This window comes from Canis lupus, chromosome 13 (assembly GCF_048164855.1).
Source record: "Canis lupus baileyi chromosome 13, mCanLup2.hap1, whole genome shotgun sequence".
Classification (NCBI taxonomy): Eukaryota; Metazoa; Chordata; class Mammalia; order Carnivora; family Canidae; genus Canis; species Canis lupus.
The window spans coordinates 6,320,080-6,342,525 of NC_132850.1; the positions used below are offsets into that span (position 1 = coordinate 6,320,080).

The 22,446-nt window shown below is 52.6% G+C and overlaps 1 long non-coding RNA gene across 2 annotated transcripts; it reads left to right on the forward strand.

Annotated features, from left to right (window-relative positions):
- The first annotated feature begins 98 nt into the window (after window positions 1-98).
- Window positions 99-19,230, forward strand: LOC140602429 (uncharacterized). Of its 2 annotated transcripts, XR_012005393.1 has the most exons (5): window positions 99-808; window positions 1,101-1,260; window positions 7,690-7,800; window positions 16,522-16,560; window positions 19,154-19,230. It is a non-coding gene; the product is annotated as an uncharacterized lncRNA (long non-coding RNA). The 2 variants fall into 2 exon arrangements; XR_012005394.1 differs by lacking the exons at window positions 16,522-16,560; window positions 19,154-19,230 and adding an exon at window positions 8,545-10,283.
- The last annotated feature ends 3,216 nt before the right edge of the window (window positions 19,231-22,446 follow it).

Below are 22,446 nucleotides of genomic sequence, written 5' to 3' on the forward strand. Positions count from 1 at the left end.
TTCCGGGGGGGGGGGGGGGGGAGTCACAATGGTCTCAGCTCCTGTTGAGCACCCTGTCTGCTGTGCCCCCATCTTCACGGGAACCCTTTTAACATTAAGCTCAGTGACATTAGGTGTTTACTCGGCCTCATAACTACTTTTAAGATAGTAAAAATATTGAGAAACAAGGCCAGGTTGATCACCGTAATGATGATACGTCAACCCCAGCAAGAATGCCTCACATTTGGGGACTGCTCGCTGGGCCGCAGGCCTCGGGCCAGCGCTCTGCATGTGCCTCGTCCTTGGCTGGGAGTGCCCTCCTCTCCTCCCCTCCCCCGACGGCTGCCTGCCCGGTTCCATTCATCTTTTTTGATGATGTCACCTCCTCCGGGAGGCCCGCCGAGACTCTTCCAGTGCTCCTCTGCTCCCACCGCGCCCGGCCCGTGTCCCTACGTTCTGGATTGTGATCGCCCGCAGGGGACCTCCTCCGGGAGGTCCGGCGCTGCGCCAATTGTAGCCGGCACGACCGGGTGATGAGTCACGAAGCTCCGTCCCCTCCCAAAGCTAGCCGCGCGAGCCAGAGTCTCACTCTCTTCCGGCTCAGGAAGGCGGCTCTTTCCTGAGAAGCTGACTCTTCTGCAGAATCCAGAATCCGGGGAACCCCTGCTCCACTTACAGCTGGATTTTGCAAACCTTGGCCCTGATTCCCGGGAGCATTCTGGATGTGATGATGCCCAGCCCACGCCTGCATCTTGGAGGCTGGGCTTGCCAGCTTCCTTCCCGGAACCTGCCTGCTTTCTTGCCACCTGCCTGCATCTGGCCGGCCTGGGTGAGGTCTTCAGGGGTCCCAGACTGGCCCACCCCCTGGGCGAGGGATGGGGGACCCGGAGAGAGAAAGGTGCTAGGAATTACCTTGGCTTTTGATGGTTCCATTGGGCAGCTCATGGGGGGAGGGTGTTACCTGTTTAGGAAGGGTGGGCAGGCTGCCCTCAAGGCCTTGGCACAGAGGTTAAATTCATCCAGGACTTACAGAAGCAGAGAAAAAAATCAGGTCCCTCCCCTGTTTTTTTGATGTTCCTCATATATTTTTTTATTTTTTTTTCTCATATATTTTTTTAAAGTTATTTTTTAATTTAAAAAAATGTGCGTAATCTCTACATGGGACTGGAACTCACAACCCAAGGATCAAGAGTCACATGCTTCTCTGATGGAGCCAGTCCGGCACCTCATCTCCTAGTATATTTTAAGAAGACATCACAGTAGAGCTACAAAAGGATTGAGGTATGCTTTAAACAGCAGTGGAAAAAAATAAATAAATAAACAGTAGTGGAACGAAGTAACTTTTTTCATCATGTGCTCAGATGCAGTGGGACTACAGTACACGATATATCAGCAGGATCTTTTTTCTTTTTTAGGATTTTATTTATTTATTCATAATAGACATAGAGAGAGAGAGAGAGGCAGAGACACGGGCAGAGGGAGAAGCAGGCTCCATGCAGGGAGTCTGACGTGGGACTCGATTCCAGATCCCAGGACCACACACGCCCTGGACCAAAGGCAGGCGCTAAACCGCTGAGCCACCCAGAGATCCCCAGCAGGATCGGTTTTAAAGAAGATATTGTTTCCTTGGAATAATGGCTGATTGTGGGGCTGGGGCCAGAAAAGGGTGAGCCTGGAGCATCTGGTGGGCCCAGAGTTGGCAAGTGCTCAAAACACAAAAGGATGGGGTGTGTCAAAGGGACCCAGGAGCTAAATCACTCCAGTGGCCAAAGCAGCCACAATTAGAGCCATAAAAGAAATAACAGAATATTAGATGATAACCCGAAGCATAAAATACATATCCATGAGTCCACACTGGTAGAAATAAATATTGAATAGCTCACCGGGAAGGAAGAACTAAATCTTCCTTACCGAAGAATTCAAAATAATCTATGTCGATTGTCCAGGAGACGGAGCTTGATTAACCCACCCACTTCCCCTTCCCTTGACTGCGCACTAGACTTTTTTTTTTTTTTAATATTTATTTATTTGAGAGAGAGAGCACAAGCAGGGTGAACGGGAGAGGGAGAAGCAGGCTCCTCGAGGAGCAGGGAGCCCGATGCGGAACTCGATCCCAGGACCCTGGGATCACACCCTGAGCCGAAGGCAGCTGCTTAACGGCCTGAGCCACCCAGGCGCCCCCCTTGCTTCTGAGCCATAGAGCAGGAGACGGGAAAATAGAAACCTTGCGGTGGAGAATCCTCGTAGACACCACATTGACCAAGTCTCTAAGGTTGACATCGCCTGGAGTGAGCGGAGTGGATCGCGTGCTTCCCGGGGTCGCCTGATGAGAGGCGCTCGTCCCTTCTGTGATTTTCTTCCCCCAAACTCACGACCCTAGAGGACGCCTCTGGCGGATGCCAACCCAAGGACCTTTTACAAAACCCTTGCCCGGGACGCCTCAGAACAGAAAGGATTCTAAAAAGCACGGCTGGGGGGACACCTGGCTGGTGGTGAAGCGTCCGGCTCTTGATTTCAGCTCAGGTCACAATCCAGGGTTGTGAGATCGAGCCCCTCGTCGGGCTCCACGCTCCTCGTCGGTGGTAGGGGGTCTGCTAGAGGTTCTCTCTCTCCCTGTCCCTCTCCCCCTGCTTGCTCTCTCTCTCTCTCTCTCAAAAAAAAAAAAAAAATCATAAAAATAAATAAATAAATAAATAAATAAATAAATAAATAATAAAAAAGCCTGGAAAGACAGACACAGTCACAGCCCCCAGGGGACTCTGGAGAAACCAGCCAAGTGGATGCGACATGGTTCCCTGGGTGGGTTTCTGGATTAGGGAGAGTGCTAAGTCCACAGCAGAGCTGGACTTCAGTGACAGGCTCGCATCGGGGCCGTGTCATTTTAGCTGTCACACGTGGGGCCAAGATGAAGATGTGTGAGATGAAGATGGTAACATTAGGGAACCCGAGCCCGGGTGAGGGCTGTATGGGACCTCGGCACACTCTTTGCGACTCTTCTGTAAATCTAACATCAATTCCCAAAGTGAAAAGGTGATGAAAAAAAACACACCTATCTATCTAGACCTTCATGGGCCTTGAGGGCCGTGTGTTTTGGCAAGGGGCCGACGCCGTCGTCCGTTTCCACGGCTCTGTGTGTATACGTGCTGTGACCGAGTGTGTTTCCATTGGGAGATAAGTGTCCAAAGTCTACACTTGGGGACTTTCTGTTTATGGGGCCCTGGCCAGATGGCCCTCCTGCCTGCCTCCTCTTTTCCCTGGCCAGTCCTCCCTGCCCCCCCAAACTCCGCTACCCCAGCTCCCTCTTTTCTGAACTTTGAATTCTGCTCACATTCTGCGTGGTTAGAGCTGGAAAGCCCCAGAGACTCTACTAGCCGGGAACCTTTGCTGTGTAGATGGGGAGACTGCCAGGGACAGGGACTTGCCCCTGGCCACGCAGCGAGTTAATTTGGGCACAGCTGAGCATGGGACTGGCCGGGCTTTCTCCATCCCAGGCATCCCATGGCCCCGTTTGCTGCAGACCTGAGGTTCAAACCCACGCAAGTGCTCGGAAGTCCTGGTGACTCACTTGGGGACTAGATCAGGTCAGTGCCTAACCCGAACGAATGGTCGCATCGCAGGTGTCTGTCACAGGGGGTGGGTGTGGCAGCTGTTTTCCCCTTGGCCCCACCCCTCCCTTACCTGGTGAGGCCCACCTGTGGGGGCTGAAGGGAGGCGGAAGGGTGAGTCTGCAGGCCCCAGCTCCAGAGCTACCGCACCCAAGGGGAGTTCTGTGAAGCCTTAATGGTGTGCACTGAGGTCGGGTCCTCAATTTGGGGTTGTATGTTTGTTCCCTAATCTATGCTGGGGAACACAACCATGGGGATATCCTTGGAGCTGCCAGAGAGGTCCCTGGGCTTCCCTGGGAACTGGGGAGTGAGGGGCTGGGCCAAGGTGGCCTTGCTGCAGAGCCAGTGTGCTGGGGTGCATGGACCCTGGGAGGAGGAGGGGCCTGGCCTTGCACCTGGGTCCCTGTGCCTCCTACACTGTTCCCATCCTGAACCGTGATGATCTGGGACCCCACTGTCCCCCCACCTGACTATGGCCCCCCAGGACCGGACTGGGCACAGATGTCAGTAGGTACACGGTGACCCGATATGTGAGCGAGCCTGAGGGGCTCTAGGGATGTTTTGCGGTGGGCATCTGTGTTGTACCTTCTTTGCCAAGTGTGGCTCCTAGGTGGCCCCTGGCGTCCTGAGAGGGCCGCCGTGGGCCTGGGAACACGAGAGCTCGAGCCCCCTTCCCCCGGGGGTCTCCCCCTGAGCCCCCTGTGAAGGTTCAGCTGGGAGTGGAGAACTGGGAGGTGGACTTAGATGAGCTCGCATCTAGGCCAGGTCTAACCACAGGGTCAGGAGCTTGCTGCTAGCCGAGCTGACGTCAGCTCACATGGTTAGCGTGCCCGCCCACGCACGGGGGTGTCATCTGGACCGACTCACAAGATCCCAGAGGTCACTAGAGTGGAGCTCCCAAGCCGGTCAGCAGTGATGGGCTGTCTGCGGGCTCGCTGGCTGATGAACACGCGGCAGGAAGCCAGCTGGTGGTCCCCACGGCGCCCCTGCCCGATTCCCCTCCTAACAGTACTGGGAATTTCCCAGCCATGTGATCTGGCCAGAACTGACCCCATTCCAAGGCAGGGCCTAACTGGCTTGAGCAAGTCAGCGTATCTCATTCTCCAGGCTCTAGTAATTGGCCAGGGCAAGGCACATGACCCCACGCAGGCCAATCGGGGTTGATGAGTCCCGGTGCCGGGTTTTTATTTCCAGCTAACTGGGGAGCAAGCTCTCTGGCTTTTGCCAATCGCAGATGAGTAAAGCAAGTAGTGCCAGGAGCTTCTGGAAGCCACCTTGTGACACATCACGGGAGGCAGAGCCAAGAGACTGAAGGAACATAGGTCCTTGGTTACCGCAGCCAGATCGAGCCTTGCCTGAAGCTATCCCTAACTCTAAGCCTTTTGGCTCGGCAAGCACATCAATTTTGTCTCTCACAAGCAAGAATATCCTTGATAATGGTGAACAGCAATTAATGACTATTAAGGATGTGATAATTGCATAAAATACAGCTTTGAGGATAAAATTGTACAAAACCTGAGTTCTGTGGGACTGTTTAGAAATTACTAGGGCAGTCTCTTAGTGGTGAAAAGACCAGCAAACGGCCAAGCTAGTTCAAGGTCTGCTATTTGGCATGTAGTGAGGCCCACAGAGGTCACCAGATTTGCTTGGGTTTTTAAATTTTTATTATTATTATTATTATTAATTTTTTATTTTTGCTTGGGGATTTATAGCTGCTCAGTAGGGCCTCTGGCTCCCAGTCCACTAATTCTTGATGTTTCGTGATTATTGGAATGCTTGAATTTCCCCTAATTCCCTGTGAAATCATCACTACCTGTTTTTTCTCCCCTCTTGCCTCCTTGTTTTTCTCTGAGTAGAGGGTAGGCGCATGGCGGGGTCCCCTCCTGTGGCCTCTCTGCTCAGCTCCCAAGCAATGACTGAGGGCCTTGGGCTGGTCAGGCCAGGGAAGGGATGGTAGGCCCTGGCGGATGGTCCGTCCCCCCAGCCTCAGGAAAACCAAAGCTGGGAGGCTCAGAGAGAGCTCAGGCCAGAGCCCCCACAAGGGAGGCCAACCCAGAGAGGTGGGGAACTGTGTGTGTGAGAATCTGGCCTCACAATCCTTGTGGCCCCAGCTTTGACACCTCCCCTCCCCTACCCAAAAGCCCTCCATGACTCCTGACACTATCAGTAGTCGTGGGATGGATATGCACAGTTGCACAGGTGGGGCACTGCCTACTGCGGAGTACGGTCTGAATGGCACCCCCTGGAGGTGTGCAGTCCACACACCGCTTGCATGACCATACACAGTGAGCCTAGGTTTCATTTCCCAACAAGCTTGAACACTCAGACTGCTTTCACAGCCATAAATGAGCCTGCAAACGCTTTTTTAAATGAAAAAAATATATAATAATTTCAATTTCTTGCAAGATAAATAAGATAAATGGAGAAAATTTATTTTCTTTTACATCTGTCTGATCCCAAAAATTGTACTAAAAAGTTTCTATCAATTACGATTCCTTATGTTTTATTTATTTGTTTTTTTCCTTATGTTTTATTTTATCTTTTTAAATATTTATTCATGAGAGACACAGAGAGAGAGGCAGAGACATAGGCAGGGGGAGGAAAAGCAGGCTCCTCAAGGGGAGCTGGATGCGGTACTCGATCCCGGGACCCCGAAATCACGCCCTGAGCCGAAAGGAGATGCTCAACCGCTGAGCACCCGGGCGTCCCACGATTCCTTATTTTCTAAAGGTGACTTCGGATGCTTTCCTATTTAGTAAGTAATGCCCATTGTTTAACAGAATTTAAGTTAATTTTAGGAGAACAAGTCAGAGTTGTAGATGAATGAATTAAACAAATTTTTCAGGCTTGGTTTGGGGGCTGACTGTATGCTGAAATGATCATTATAGATTGAAGTGTACATGCCGTGAATTAAAAAAAAATAGACTTTGCTTTCACTACATGTGAGTTTAGGATCCTTGCATTCCGTGCTTCATTTCTGTGATTTATTTAGTTATTTTAAAAACAAATTTTGTGCTTTGATTCTAAAAGAAGAGAGAGGAGAGGAGATAGGATCTCCTCAAATAACCCATTTCAGGGACAAATAGCTGTTATTTCCCAAAGATGAAAAGCTAAAATGGCTATATTTTCGCTTTTTTAGTATGGGTTTTTGAAGTATTAGAGCCATTTCGACATTCCGCGTAAGATTTTTTTTTCTTTCTCCCGAACAGGTGATACATAAACAATGTAAAAGGTTCAAAAGGTACAGGTGTGTTTGTAGTAGAACCAAAGCCTCTCCTCCTCCCCAGTCCTTGAAGTGGTTCAGCTCTCCAGGAACCATGGCAGTGAGCAGTTCCTTAAACACCTTTCAAGACAGATTCTGTGCATCTACAAGCAAATCTTTGCACATATACTATTTTGCTGGATCTCCCCTCATTTCTGCACAACCGACCGCACTTGGCTTTGTGTGCTTCATAATAATCGTCATAATTCCAGTCGGTACATGCGATGCTGCCTCATTGCTGGTTATTCACCAAAAAATATCCAGCTGAAAACAATTACATCATAAGGGTGCATCCTAATTTGTTTAGGCCATTTTCGGCTGCTAGACATTTGGGCCTTTCTAATCTTTTTTTTTGGGGGGGGGGGGCCTTTCTAATCTTTAGCTGTTGCAAAGCAATACTTCGGCCTATACTCTGGGGTGCTCGGCGCTCTGCAACTGCGCCCATACACAGCGCATACAGATACGCTACATTCGTCTTGTTGGGTCAAAGGGTGTCTTCGTTTGCAAGGGCTGCTGAAACCAAGCCCCACACACTGGGTGGTTCAACAATGGACACGGATTATTTCACACTTCCGGAGGCCGGGAAGTCCAAGATCAAGGTGTGGGCAGGGTTGGTTCACTCCGAGGGCTGTGAAGGTAAATAGGCCTTCTGGCAGTTTGCTGGCAATTTCTAGTGTTTCTTGGCTTGTGGATGCATCACCCCATCTCCGTGTTGATGTTCGCATTCTCTCGGCACATGTCTGCGGCCAGATTTCCTCCTTTATTTTTATTTATTTATTTATTTATTTTATTTTATTTTATTTAATTTAATTTAATTTTATTTTTTATTTTATTTTTTTTTAGATTTCCTCCTTTAATAAGGACATCAGTCCTCTTGGATTAGGGGCCTCCCCTACTCCGGTATGACCCCGCTTTCACCGGTGACTTCAGGAATGACCCTCTTTCCAAGGAAAGGTACGTTCTGAGGTCCTGGGGGTGAGGACTTCAACATATGAGGTTTAGGGAGGGGGACACAGCTCAGTCCAGAATCACAGGTACCTGAGAGTTTACCTTTAGAGCACTTGTTGCTAAATTGCTCTTCCTACAAACGGTACCTTACATTCCCATCAGCGGTGATGAAAATGACCCAGATGACATTTCTTTGGCAACACAGTGCGTCATCATCAGACATTGTGATCTCAGCCAGTCTGGCAGATGAAAAATGGTAACTAACTCATGGGATGCCTGAGTGGGTGGCTCAGCGGTTGAGCATCTGCTGTTGGCTCAGGGCGTGATCCCGGGGTCCCGGGAACGAGTCCCCACATTGGGCTTCCCTGCAAGGAGCCTGCTTCTCCCTCTGCCTGTGTCTCTGCCTTTCTCTGTGTGTCTCTCATGAATAAATAAATTAAAATCTTTAAAAAACAACAGAAATGGTATCTCATTGTAGCCTCAAAGGGTTCTTTTTTCTTACATTGAAGACCAGCTTACTTTTTTTTTTTTTTTAGATTTTATTTATTTATTCATGAGAAACAGAGAGACAGAGAGGTAGAGACACAGGCAGAGGGAGAAGCAGGCTCCATGCAGGGAGCCCGATGTGGATGGGACTCAGTCCCGGGTCTCCAGGATCATGCCCCAGGCCGAAGGCAGGCGCTAAACTGCTGAGCCACCTGGGCTGCCCCCAGCTTACATTTTTTAAAATGATTTATTTATTTATTTTAGAGAAAGAGAGAGAGCATGAGCAGGAGGGGCAGAGGGAGAGAATCTCAAGCAGACCCCACACTGAGCATGGTGGAGCCTGGACGTGGGGCTCGATCTCATGACCCTTGAGATCACGACCTGAGTCGTCATCCAGCTGGTTACTGACTGAGCCACCCAGTGACTTGCATTTTTTTGGTGGACAATTGTTTACATCCTTTGCCTGTTTCATACTGGATTAGTGGTCTTTTATCCCTGATTTAGGGGAGCTCTGTAAAGATAAGGGAAATGAATGCTTTGTGAGTATTTTACATGTTTTCTTTTCCTATAAGTTGATTGTTATTTGACTTTGTGAGTTTCTTTTTTCTTTACCCAAGGGGGAAAAAACTTCCAAATTAATGTACATGGACAGGTTATTTCTTTTATTTCTTTCATTTTCTTTTATTATTTTCTTTTGGGGGATTCCTGTGATACTTAGGAAGGCCTTCTCCACTCTAAGATTATAGCATGAATTCTCCTATTTTTTTTTTCCTGACACATTTATGGCTTCTTTTTTTTTTTTTTTTTTTTTTAAGATTTTACTTATTTGACAGAGAAAGAGAAGGAGAGAGCACACATGAGCGGGGGCCAGGAGCAGAGGGAGAGGGAGAAGGAAACTCCCTGCTGAGCAGGGAACATGATGCAGGGCGATGCAGGGCTCGATCCCAGGATCCTGGGGTCATGACCTGAGCTGAAATCAGATGCTTAACGATCTGAGCCACCCAGGTGCTCCAATGGTTTCATTTTTTAATGTATATAGTTTAAAAAAATTTGTTGGAGCATAATTTTGGCATAGATGTAAGATAAGGACCCAATCTAGCCATCTTGGTGGATACTTGGTGGTCCCAACAGCATTTATCAAATAATGTGTGAAAACCACCATCAGATGTAAACAGTGTGTCAATATGTGGAATTTGCAACTTTTTCATTAAAAAGTTGTCCTGACTGGGGTGTCAGGTTGGTTCAGTCCATGGGGCGTGTGACTCTTGATCTCGGGGTTGTGGGTTCGAGCCCTATCTTGAGTGTACAGATTAAAGATAAAATCTTAAAAAAAGGGGATCCCTGGGTGGCTCAGCGGATTAGCACCTGCCTTTGGCCCAGGGCGCGATCCCGGAGTCCCGCGTTGGGCTCCTGGCATGGAGCCTGCTTCTCCCTCCTCCTGTGTCTCTGCCTCTCTCTCTCTCTATGTCTATCATAAATAATAAATAAAGGGATCCCTGGGTGGCGCAGCGGTTTGGCGCCTGCCTTTGGCCCAGGGCGCAATCCTGGAGACCCGGGATTGAATCCCACATCGGGATCCCGGTGCATGGAGCCTGCTTCTCCCTCTGCCTGTGTCTCTGCCCCTCTCTCTCTCTCTCTCTGTGTGACTATCATAAATAAAAAATTAAAAAATATATTAAAAAAATAAATAATAAATAAATAAATATTAAAAAAAAGAAAATTAGAAACTCATGGAAAAGAAAAGAGAATTTATATAAAAAAAAAACTTAAAAAAAAAGGTTGGGACGCCTGGGTGGCTCAGCGGTTAAGTGTCTGACATCAGCCCAGGGCATGATCCTGGAGTCCCGGGATCAAGTCCTGAATCGGGATCCCTGTGTGGGGCCTGCTTCTCCCTCTGTCTGTGTCTCTGCCTCTCTCTCTGTGTCTCTCATGAATAAATAAAATCTATTTTTTTATAAAAGGGTTGTCCTGATTGTAGTTTACCATCCTTTTTCTTAAAGAATTTTTGGGGGGCGCCTGGGTGGCTCAATCAGCTAGGCAGCTGGCTCTTGGGTTTGGCTCTGGTCATGATCTCAGCGTCAAGAGATCGAGCCCCGTGTGAGGCTCCATGCTCAGTGAGGAGTCTGCTAGAGCATTCTCTCCCTCCATCTGCCCCTGCCCCTGCTCTCTTTCTCTGAAATAAATATTAAAAAAAAAGAATTTTTGTCTTTTAATAATGATGGATCATGGGTGTCGACTATGAATTTGTTATGGTAATAAAAATAATTCAAAAACAGTTTCAGGGCAGCCCCGGTGGCGCAGCGGTTTAGCGCCGCCTGCAGCCCAGGGCGTGATCCTGGAGACCCGGGATCGAGTCCCACATCAGGCTCTCTGCATGGAGCCTGCTTCTCCCTCTGCCTGTGTCTCTGCCTCTCTCTCTCTCTCTGCATCTCTATGAATAACTAAATAAAATCTTAAAAAAAAAAACAAAACAGTTTCAGAGGCAAAGCTGCCCCCCGGGGCTGGCAGTGTTCAGTCACGACAAAAAGGACTGAGTCACTGCGAATGCCTACTTGGTGAGCACTCAAAAGTTTCTCAAACAGCTCCCTTTTAAGCATTAATAAATATTTATTAATTGATCACAATATAGAAATCGATGAAAATCCTCCTTGGCTCTGTAGATGCATTTTGCAGTCAACAAATATGCAATCCATATTTCCCCATTCTAAGGTGTACTTACTTAAAAAGTGAGTATTACTGAAATTGGGGCTGTCTTACAACCGGTATGTGTATTGAATGCACCCTTTTTTCCTGGAAAGTTGTTATTCAAGCATTTTTGAATCGGCAAAGTGTCCAATGGGGAAGGTTCTTTAACAATCTGTACTTCACCTGACCCTTGACCCGCCCAAATGCATGTCTTGAATTAAAAGAAATCGACCTAAAAAAAAAAAAAAAAAAAAAAAAAGAAATCGACCTAAATAAATCCCATGCTTTAAAAAAAAAAAAAAAATCCGACATTCTCCTAGTGAAGCCATCCTCAATCTATTGACTCCATCACCGGGTGACATTCCGCCTTGTGCCCGGGGCCCTGGCATCTGAAGCAGAATAGAGACAGGCCATTCAGTCGGTTTTAAAAACATTCAGAGCAGCAGGTTCTTGGCTGGGAGAGGGGAGAAAAAAAAAAAAGGTGCCCTTCTCAAGAGATGTGATTCCTTCAACGGAGAACCTACTTCTTCCTAATTGGGAGAGAGCTTTTTTTTTTTTTTTTTTTTTTTTTAAGATTTACATTTATTTATTCATGAGAGAGAGAGAGGCAGAGACACAGGCAGAGGGAGAAGCAGGCTCCATGCAGGGAGCTGGACGCAGGATTCGATCCCGGGATCCCAGGGTCACGCCCCAGGCCTAAGGCAGGTGCCAAACCGCGGGGTCACCCAGGGATCCCCGGGGGACACTTTTTGTGCTGCGGGGACACTACCTGGGTTTGAATAGGTCCATCCTCAAGGAGGGAGGTTTCTCCTAAAGGCCTGAGCGCCCACCGCGCGGAGCGGAGCGCAAGGACCTGGCGCATTTCAGGAGGAGCCCGGAGGGCCCGGGATCCCGCGGGGGGCGGGGCGGGGCTGCCAGCAGGGAGGCCGCAGGAAGCTTGGGAGCCCCCACCCCCCTGGGTCCCGGACCCGCCGCGAGCTCGCCAGGAGGGCCGTGTGCGCGGGAGGAGGCACCTGCGGGCCCGCGGCACCTGCGCCCCGAGCGCGCCCCGGGCGGCTGCATCTGCACCCACGGGCGGCGGGGCTCCCATGTCCCCTCTCCCGGAGCCCCGAGCTGCAACCGAGCCCCTCGGGGGCCTGACCTCACCGATGACGCGTCCTCGCCGGGATGACTCGGCAGGAACGCGGTGCCACGCCCTCTCCCGGGCCGGCGCGCGCGGGCTGAGTCGCCCCCTCCCCGTCCCCTCCCCAACCCCCGGGTGACCCCGCTGCCCCCGCAGCTGACTCTCGTCCCCCTCCGCAGCGCTCCCAGACCCCCCCCCCGCCGCTGCTCCCGGGAACGCGGTCGGGCCGCCCCCTCCCCGCCCCCCTGGGGACCCGGCTGCCCCCGCAGCTGACCCCCGTGCCCACCCCCAGCGCTACCAGGCCCACCCCTCACCCCCCGCTGCTCCGGGGACGCGGCCGGGCCGCCCCCTCCCCGCGCCCCCAGTGACCCGGCTGCCCCCGCAGCTGACCCTCGCCCCCCCCCAGCACTCCCAGGCGCCCCACCCCGCTGCTCCCGGGGACGCGCCCGGTTCGCCCCCTCCCCGCCCCCCTGGGGACCCGGCTGCCCCCGGAGCTGACCCCCGTGCCCCCCGCAGCGCTCCCAGGCCCACCCCTCCCCCCCCGCTGCTTCGGGTACGCGGCCGGGCCGCCCCCTCCCCGCGCCCCCGGTGACCCGGCTGCCCCGGCAGCTGCCCCTCGTGCCCCCCCCAGCGCTCCCAGGCCCCCCCCCCCGCTGCTCCCGGGGACGCCCCCGGGCCGCCCCCTCCCCGCGCCCCCGGTGACCCAGCTGTCCCCGCAGCTGCCCCTCGCCCCCCCCAGCGCTCCCAGGCCCCCCCCGCGCGCTGCTCCTGGGGACGCGCCTGGGTCGCCCTCTCCGCCGAGCGGGCCGTGGGCTGGCCTGGGGCGCCCCCTCCCGGTGGCCGCGGGGAGGCCGCGCGCCCGGGACGCCGAGCTTCGGCTCTGAACCCCGCGACCCCGACCAACCCCTCCCCCCCCGCCCCCCCGCGGCAGCTGCCCGCCCTCCGCCCGCGGGAGGCGGGGCACACGGAGTCCCAGCAGGTGTTCTCCTGCGCGGCCCGAAGACCTGCAGGCCCTAACGGAGGGGGCCGCCTGGGCGGAGTCAGGGTGCCGGCCGAGGGGTCCAGAGCGGCCTCCAGGGAAGGATGGAGCTGAGGGGACACAAATGAGGATGCCCAGGGAGCCTCGGCCCGAAGGATGCTTCTGGCACAAGCCCCGGCTCACTGACTGCGGGGGGGGGGGGGGGGGGGGGGGGGGGGCCTCTCCGCGGGCCTCCAGGGGCAGGTGCTGATCCCGCAAAGGCCCTTCAGTAAGCGGCCGGTCTGCACGACACAGAACACCACACCAGGCAGTGCTTCCCAATTTATTATTATTATTATTTTTAAAGATTTTATTTATTTATTTGAGAGAGGGAGAGAGCACAAGCAGGGGGAGCATTGTGGGGGTGGGGGAGAAACAGACCTCCCCCCACTGAGTAGGGAGCCAGAAGCGGGCTCCATCCCAGGACACCGGGATCCTGACCTGAGCTGAAGGCAGGCGCCCCAGCAGGACTTCTCAATTAGGAGGGATGCGGGACCTCAGAGAAGACAGCCGAGCTGGGACCTTCCCTTGCAGGGGACCCCCAGGGCAAGTCTGGACGAAGGCGGGGAGATGGCCCAGAAGCTCCAGGTCCATCCCGAGAACCTGGACCTGGGCTGTAGTCCTCAGGGTCCCAGGACTGACAGGCCTTCCGTGAGGCGCTCGGCAGCTGTGACCTTTGGGGATGGGATGAACTGGGCCTGCAAGGGCGGGCGGGCGGGAAACCCGGGCCCGGTCCAGACTCACTGCCGGCTCACCCTGCGCCCCTCAGCTGGCCTCCTGTCTGGCCGGCTCCCCGTCCCTCCCAGGAGGTCACCCCGGCCCGCTCCATGTGCCCAGCGCTCCCGTTCTGGACGGCGGCCCCGTGTCTGTGCCCCGTGCCCGACTTAAGCCCTAACCTGGCTCTCTCCCCGGCACCTGGCATACTGCCCGGTGCTCCGGGGATGCTTGGTGACTTCAGTTGACTTGGGAAGGCGTCCCGGGGCTTCTCTGGCTTTAGGAAGGGTTGGGCGGGCAGAGAAGGAGGCAAGCCCCGTGCTTGACTGATGAAGGCCCCAGACAGTCCCGCTCCCTCTGCATCCCTGAGCCCTCCGGCTCTGACCCCCCTAGGTGGGGCGGCCCTTCTGCACATTCAGCCCCTCAGTCTGGGCTGGCCCACCTAGGGACCCCTCCTCGTCCAGCTCAGCCTCTGATTTCCCACCCTGGGCCCCTCTCCCCAGCGTGGCTGCCCCACTTACCCCAGCGGGCCTCTGACACCTGCACCAGGCTGCCCCTCAGCCCATTTGTACCCCAACACTGCAGGCCAGGCTGCCTCTTGGTGACAGATGCTCTCCTCACCCTGTTGGGGCTCTGACACCTGTGCTGGGCCCATCCTCACCTGGCTCTGGCACCCTGCCCTGGTCCTTGCTGCACCCCCTTCCCAAGCAGACGTATCTCTTGCTCTGCTGCACCTGAGGACCTTAGGAGAGACGGGGAGGGAGGGAGGGGGGGAGGGAAGGAAGGAAGGAAGGAAGGACGGAAGGAAGGAAGGGAGGAAGGGAAAGAGGAGGAACAGAGCAGTGCTTTTGAAAAGAATATTCTAACAGTGGAAACTTCTGTGCAATATCTTGGATTATATAAAATAGAGATGCTCGGGATGCCTGGGTGGCTCAGCGGTTGAGCGTGTGCCTTTGGGCTCAGGACGTGATCCCAGAGTCCCGGGATCGAGTCCCCTGTCGGGCTCCCTGCGTGGAGCCTGCTCTCCCTCTGCCTGTGTCTCTGCCTCTCTCTCTCTGTGTCTCATGAATGAGTGAATAAAATCTTAAAAAAAAACAAAACAAAAAGAAATGCTCTGGTTGAAAAGAGAGAGGAGGGAGAGGGAGAGGGAGAGGGAGGGAGCAGGAGAGAGAGGGAGAGACGGAGAGAGGAGGAGGGGGACAGAGAGGGAGCCTGCAGGTCCACCAGGAACCCATGCACTTGGTCCCACTCTCTCAGAACTGTCACTAAGTCCTAGGGCTTCCTCGGTGTACCCTTTGGGGTTACTGGAAAAGAAATCTGCCCAGGAGAAGTGGATGCCGTTCTGCAGCCACTCAGGTGTCCTCTTGAAGCTGTTCTGAGAAGCAGCCCTTGAAGCTGTTGCAGGATGAGTCGGGTGCAGGGTCAGGGTCTGCAGGACACTGGCCGTGAATCCCAGGCTTGCCGGGTGCTGAGGTGTGGGGCAGGCCACCCCTGGCGTCCCCATCTCTGCCTACCTCGCGGGACAGAGCCTGGGACTCTGCTGGCTGGAGCAGCTGTCACAGCCTGGGAGCAACACTCAGGAAACTTTCACATCAGTGTGCTGATTTGGTTTGATCTTGGCAACAATTGATGAGATTTGGTTTATTAACCTACCCCTCCCCCCGCCCCGCTAGGACAGAAGAGGAAGTTAGGGTCAGAGGTGCCTAACTGGCCCTTGGGCAGGCAGAGGAAAGGCCAGGGCTCCCAACAGACCCCAACCCCAGCGTCTTCCCCGTGCCCTGGGTCTTTCCCTGGGCTTCTCCCTTCCTGTGTGAGCCAGGAGTGAGGTTAGGGCCGAGGGTTAGGACCCGGTAGTCAGGCAGAGGGTCAGGACCCTTTCCTGGCACCCCAGGGCGAGCTCTGAGGCCCCTCGCAGAGGTGGGGGATTTGAAATACGAGGACCAGATCATGACTCATCCAGATTAGGGCGCTTTTGAGAATGAAATGGAGTGCCGGTAATAATTACCCTGCGGCAACAGCTAAGAAATGGGAAGTAAGGTCACCCCTATCCTGGAACCGCCTGCCCCCCCTCCTTCTCCACCCCCACAGCCTCAGCCCCCTAGACCGGATGCAGAACAGCAGCTATTCACTGGGCGCCTGGCTGTGCTGGACACTCCGCGGAGCTCGTTTTATTGGGTCCTTCCTGACAATGTGGGGCTGATTCAGGTTTTGTTCCCATTGTACTGATGGAGAGACTGAGGCCCAATGCCTCAAGAACACGCAGCTGGTCATTGGAGCTGGGATCTGAACCCAGGGAGACTGGCGTTCCTTGAAAGGATTATAATATAATTTTAATGAGTTAGTTTGGGCCGCAAGAATTGGATCATGGAATGGGGGCTCCCCGAGCCTCTGCTCAGACCTCCCCCCGCCCCCGCTGATCTCTCTTAGTTGTCTTTAGCTCAGGAACATCATTAAAGGGACAACTCTGCGCAGTGAGGGCATGTGTAGACGAGGGGGCGGGCAGGCAGGTGTGCTCAGCAGAGGGAAACGTGTTAGGAGCGTGGCGTGGAAGGGGAGCAGCAGGACGAGAATAACAAAAGCTGACATTTATTAAGCACTTGCCATATACTGGGTTCTGTTTTAAGTGTTTGCAAGGTATGGACCTGCTTCAGCTCCACAAGAACCCTATAAACCAAGTAACAGTATTATTCCCATTCTGCAGGTGAGAACACTGAGGTCACTGCTCTTGGTTACACAGCTGGTAAGTGAGTCAAGGCCTCACAGTCGGCTTAGCCATGGTGCACTTTGTCCTCAAGGAAGAGGATGCTGCTGGCCCCGGGGTGCGGGGGGGTTGCTGAGTCCCTCCGGGTGGTGGCTGATTTTCAGGGAGCGGGGAGTCCAGGCGCCCGTGGTGTCCCCGCAGGAGAGCAGTCGGTGGAGGTGGGCCCAGGACCCCCTCGCCGCCCTCCGCGGCAGCTCATTTTCCTTCATTGTCTTTAAACGCTTCTCGCTCTCCGTTTTTTAAATCTAATTTTTCAGCTTCTTTTTTATCCTCACTCAAGTTGCTTTAATGAAACGAAAATGTGTCTGTTTCCCTCTGCTGGAGCTGCCCGGGGAATTTCAATATAAAACAAACAAGTTGGCTTTTAAAATTAAAATTTTATGGGTGGCATTTCCTCGTTTAATGGGAGGCACAAAAGGCTGGAGTAAAACCAATTAACACGGGGTTGGGACTCGGTGTTCAGCAAAATTAAACATCAGCAGCGCAGTGTGCAGGGAGCTGTTGGTGCGGGGCCGGGATGGGGGGGGCACCCGGCACCCAGCACCCAGCACCCCGGGGCCTCGGACCCGCTCCAAGGCAGGTAGCTGTGGGGGTGAGCTCACGGGGTGCTCTGAGCTCATGGGGGAGAGGGGGGCTGGCCCCTTCGGATTCCCGGGACACCAGAATTTGGAGAGGCAGCCTGACTCCCTAAGGCTTCGGCAAGGGCCAGATTTCACCCGATTGTCCTCTTCAGGGATGGTACGAGTCCCACCCATCAAGGCGGGTGGCCCGGAGCTCGATCGTGGCTGTGCCCCGGGTCCCAGACTGTCAGGAATGTGCCAGGTGCTCCCCAAATCCCCGATGGCTGAGCGATGACTCCATGGGAGCAAATGCTAGCAATGGAACTCAGGCCTGAGTCACCCCGCACTTCTCAGCCAGCGCAGCATTTTGTTGGGGTTTTTTTTGGGGGGGGGAGAAAAGGTGTCAATGATGCGACGTGAGATCCTAGGAAGGAGGGGCAGGGCTGGTGGGGCCCCTACGGGAGAGCGGCCCCGTGAACCCCACAAGGGTAGAGTGAACGGCACCAGAGACAAAGGCGGCCCAGGTCGGTGTGGGTGGGGGGGTGGGGGGTGCAGGCAGGAGAAAGGTGTGTGGGGGGGGAAGTGCAGTGACTGAATCTGGCCCGGAGGAGGTGTGTGCGTGTGCAAGATGACGAATTGGGAGGGGTCCGTGGGGGCCAGATGGTGACGCACGGGAGGAAGGGCTTCTTTCTACTTGATCTCCCAGGCAGTGGGGATCCTGGGAAGTTCCGGGCAGATCGATCTGGTCAGAGGTGGTCTCTGGAAAAGGGACTCCGGAGCCTGGTGGGAGGGCAGGGAAACGTGAGCTGGGTTAACGGCGGCTTTCGTCCAGGCTGAGCCCCCCAGGACCTATGACTGTTGGGCGAGGGCAGAGAAAGGGCCTGGGCTGCCGCTTCTGATCCCCTCACTGCCCTCCTGCCCCCTGCTGACTCTTTCTGAACCCCACTGGGGCAGCTTTCTCCCCACCTTTTCTGCCCTCTGCCCCCTGACTCTATGGGGAGACCACTCTGGTTACTAGAGTCCCCAGAACAGCACTAAGACGGGGGGAGGCCAACCGCCCCACCTGCTCTGAGTCAGGAAATCGAGCTGCAAGCCGCCAGGAACCTGAGTTGTCCCCAACCAGACCCTTGGACCCATAAAAGCACCTTGGAGCCCTGCAGGCCGCCGCACAGACCTCCAGCAGGAGTGTGGATGGCGGGTGCCAGGTTCTGGCTCTTGGGGAGGGTGCGTTAGAGGGAGTCGAGGTCAGAGGGAGGTCTGCGCTCGGATCCAGGCCTGTTGAAGGGTCCAAGGTCTATCTGAGGATCCAGGTGAGGGTCTCTTTGACACCAATTTGAGAACCTGTCTGAGGTTTATCTGTAAGTCTCTTTGAGGCCTGTTTAAAGGCCCAACACTGGCTGGGTTGGCCTGAGGGCAGGAGCATGAAACCAAAAAAAAAAAATGGTCCGAGGCCAAGGCTGACCCTGACCCTTCTCCCTGCAGACGACAAAGAGGGGAAATCTGGCCAAGCCTGAAGCAGGTTCTTATGGCTGGTATCTTTCCTTTGGTGATGGATGACGTTTACCCCAAACCACACAGCAGTTGGCCAGCAGTCGGCCCCACCGCCCCCTTCCATCCCAACAACCAGCTGGCTTACCTCGACCAATCTGGCAAAGACAACAGTTTTTGAGGACCACATCCCCTTGTCCGCCTCTCTGGGGAGAAAGATATGCGCCTTACCTGAAATGGGCTTTCAGGGATGAATAGGAGTTCGTTCACCTGGTGAACGAGGCAGGGACCAGTGTTGACTGACGCCAGTGAATATGCGGAAACGTCCAACAATCCTCTGTGGGCTGAGAGAACGACCTACAAGTACACCCGTGTTCCTGGAGTTCAGGATTTGCCGGACAAAGAGCCGGACGTACTGGTGCCACACAAAATAGTGGCAAAATAGAGCAAGAGCCTTGCAAACCGTGTGGGGCTGCACAAAGTGAAGCGTGGCTCTTACCAGCCGTGTCTCTTGTTTGTTGTAGGAACCAAGTGAGTCAAGATGTGTGAAGATGCCAACTGGGAAAAGTGTTTATAAAAAAAAAAGAAAAAAAAAGAAAAAAAAAGAAAAAAAAAGAAAAGTGTTTATAGAAACGTTAACTAATATATTTAGGAAGTAGGTACATCAAGTGTGAGGATGTGGAAATGGAGCAGACAATTAAAATATCTGCTAATTTCTCTCTTGGATTCACATTTTCAGAGATGTTTATAAACTGAGAATTCTAATTACTTTTCCGCCCTCACACCTTTTCTCAGATGAATACACTGCAAGAGAGTTAGAGGATCTATTAAAAATATCATCATTTTCCTGGCGTACTGGTCGGGACGCTTTATACGGCGAATTACAGAACGGCCCGGGGCACAGGGGCTTAACCAGGGCAGGAAGGTAGAGGGGTGCCTGGGGGGCTCAGGGGCTGGGCGGCTCAGGGCGTGGGCCCTGGGGTCCTGGGATGCGCCCCGTATCAGGCTCCTTGCCTGCTTCCCCCCCAATCTCTGCCTGCTCCTCCCCCTGCTTGTGCTCACTCGCTCGCTCTCTGCCAAATAAATATATAAAATCTTTTTTTTTAAGGTTTTATTTATTTATTCATGAGAGAGAGAGAGAGAGGCAGAGACACAGGCAGAGGGAGAAGCAGGCTCCATGCAGGGAACCCGACGTGGGACTTGATCCCGGGTCTCCAGGATCATATCCTGGGCCGTAGGCAGCGCTAAACCACTGGGCCACCCGGGCTGCCCAATAAATACAATCTTTAAAAAAAAAAAAAAAATGAGGAAGGCAGAGGTTACGGATTCCGAAAGTGCAAAGGTGAGCCTGAGCCTCGACAGGTCTGATCCAAAGTGAGTTATACCTGGTGCGCAGGTCAGCTTCTCTGTGTTGGGCGCCAGTGGCTTCTAGGCTTTTTCCTTCAAATTCCGGGAGAGAGAGAGAGGGAGAGAGGCTGCCCTTTGGCCAACTATCCAACAGAATTCCTGAGCTTTGCTTCTGATTGGACCAACTTGAGTCATGTGGCGAGGAGGATGAGGGCCTGTTTGGTGGGAGTCTGGATCAAGAGCCCCCTCTACTTTTTTTTTTTAAAGATTTTATTTATTTATTCATGAGAGACAAAGAGAGAGAGGCAGAGACACAGACAGAGAGAGAAGCAGGCTCCATGCAGGGAGCCCGACACGGGACTCGATCTCAAGACCTGTCCTGAGCTGGAGGCAGACGCTCAACTGCTGAGCCCCCCAGGTGCCCCATCACGCGCCCTTTCCTAAAATAATCACTGTGGTACCTAGGAAAGTGGAATGGGTGATGGGTGCCCACTGCACCTGGTCCCTCAGGTGGGCTTCGGGTGTGCAGACCTACAGTTGTGTTCGGTTTCTGCCCTAGTTGCTGATTTATCATCTAAACTTTCTCTTCCCCATGGCTCTTTCCTGGCAGACATACCGGTCCAGGCCTCGTCCCATCTCCCCACACAGTTTACTATGCTCCTTTCTGTTATTTTTTATTTATTTTATTTTTTTGACTTAGTCCCCACCCTCCTTGCTCGCCAATAAATTTCTCTCAATAGCTGTATGCAAAATAGCTCAACACATTTAATCATAGCGAAGCACACGTATTACAGCCGGTGTGAGAAGACAGAAAATACGATTACAAACTTAACTGCGGGAAAATGATCATCATTTGCCAAAGACGCAATTGTATCACTGGAAAACCTAATAAAAAATTAACTCAAAATAATTAATTATGGCCCATAAAAGGGTTTAGAAAGATGCCAATCACAAGATCATTAAAATAAGAAAAAAAGCACTCTTTCTATAGTAATAATCAGTCCTAAGATATTGTAATGGATCATCTGTAGGAGAAAGTCTTTACTTTTTAAATTTTTATTTATTAAAAAATTTTTTTTAAGATTTTTTAAAATTTATTCCTCTACATAGGAAGGCAAACAGCACCCTTTTTGCTAGCAAGAGGCCTCGAGGAAGACCTCTAAGTGCAGGAAGGCCAGCTGAGATGGTGAATATTTGGTTTTGCAACGATCACATTTCAAATAGGACTATGGATGTCACCTGGTTTTATGGACTGGGACTGGGGTAGGAGCCGAGGAGTTCAGGGATTTTCGGATGATTGAGAGGGAGAGAGAGAGAGAGGGAGAGGGAGAAAGAAGGAGAGACAGGGAGAGGGAAGGTGAGGAGGAAAGGAAGGGAGGGGCAGGAGAGGGGAGAAGTAGGAGCACAGAGGTGGCGAGGGGACCAGTAGCCCCAGGACTGGGTCTGGGACGTACGAGCCCCTGTCCAGTTTCCCCAGATGCCCAAGTATAACTCACAAGATGTTAAAAAACGCCATTCTCACGCACTACCTAGGGAGCACGATCAAAATATTGTTCAACTCAATGAGAGAATCTTCCAACAAAACTGTTTCAAAGGAGGATACGGAAACTCATTAGAGAAACAGTGATGGAATCAGATGACCAAGTTAGATAGGAAGAAACTGGTTAACATCCCACACGGCGAACCCCTCGAAAACCTTGGGGTTATTTATGGGATGGCAATCGTCTGCGCCTTATCAGCTTTCCACAAGTGAACGTCTAACTCCACAGAGTGTGGGCCCTAATCAATAGTAATTAGAGCATCAACAAAGCTGTGCGCAGAGCCGGCTGACTCTAGACGGGCTTGTGGGCCAACTCGCCAGATGCGGAGATGGAGAGGACGAGGAGCCTATTATAGGCTTATAATAATTATATTAATTAATTATGTTAATTATAATATATTTCTATATTATATATAGAAATAGAGGAGCTCTATTTCCAAAGTTTTGAAAAAGGGAACTTCATAGAGGAACATAAATTTTGTGCAGTTTGACTTCCAGGAGCTCAGCGTTATTCTAGATGGGCCCCGAAAAGAAATACGAGCCAAACTTGGATCCCAATAAGGTGTGTAGCGTCGCTTGATGCCAGTGGCTTCGAGGGCTCCATGATTGGGGGTGGGGGTGGGGGGAGGATGGCCTGAGCCCACCCCCGTGCCGTGCCTTTGGAACATCTCTCTTTGGACCCAGAGTCACCCCACCCTTGTTATTTTCTGTTTCATTTTTCTGCTTTAAAAAAAAATTAAACATTTTTTTAATTTTATTATTTATTTATTTATTTATTTATTTATTTTTTAATTTTTATTTTTTTATTTATGATAGTCACACAGAGAGAGAGAGAGAGGCAGAGATACAGGCAGAGGGAGAAGCAGGCTCCATGCACCGGGAGCCCGACGTGGGATTCGATCCCGGGTCTCCAGGATCGCGCCCTGGGCC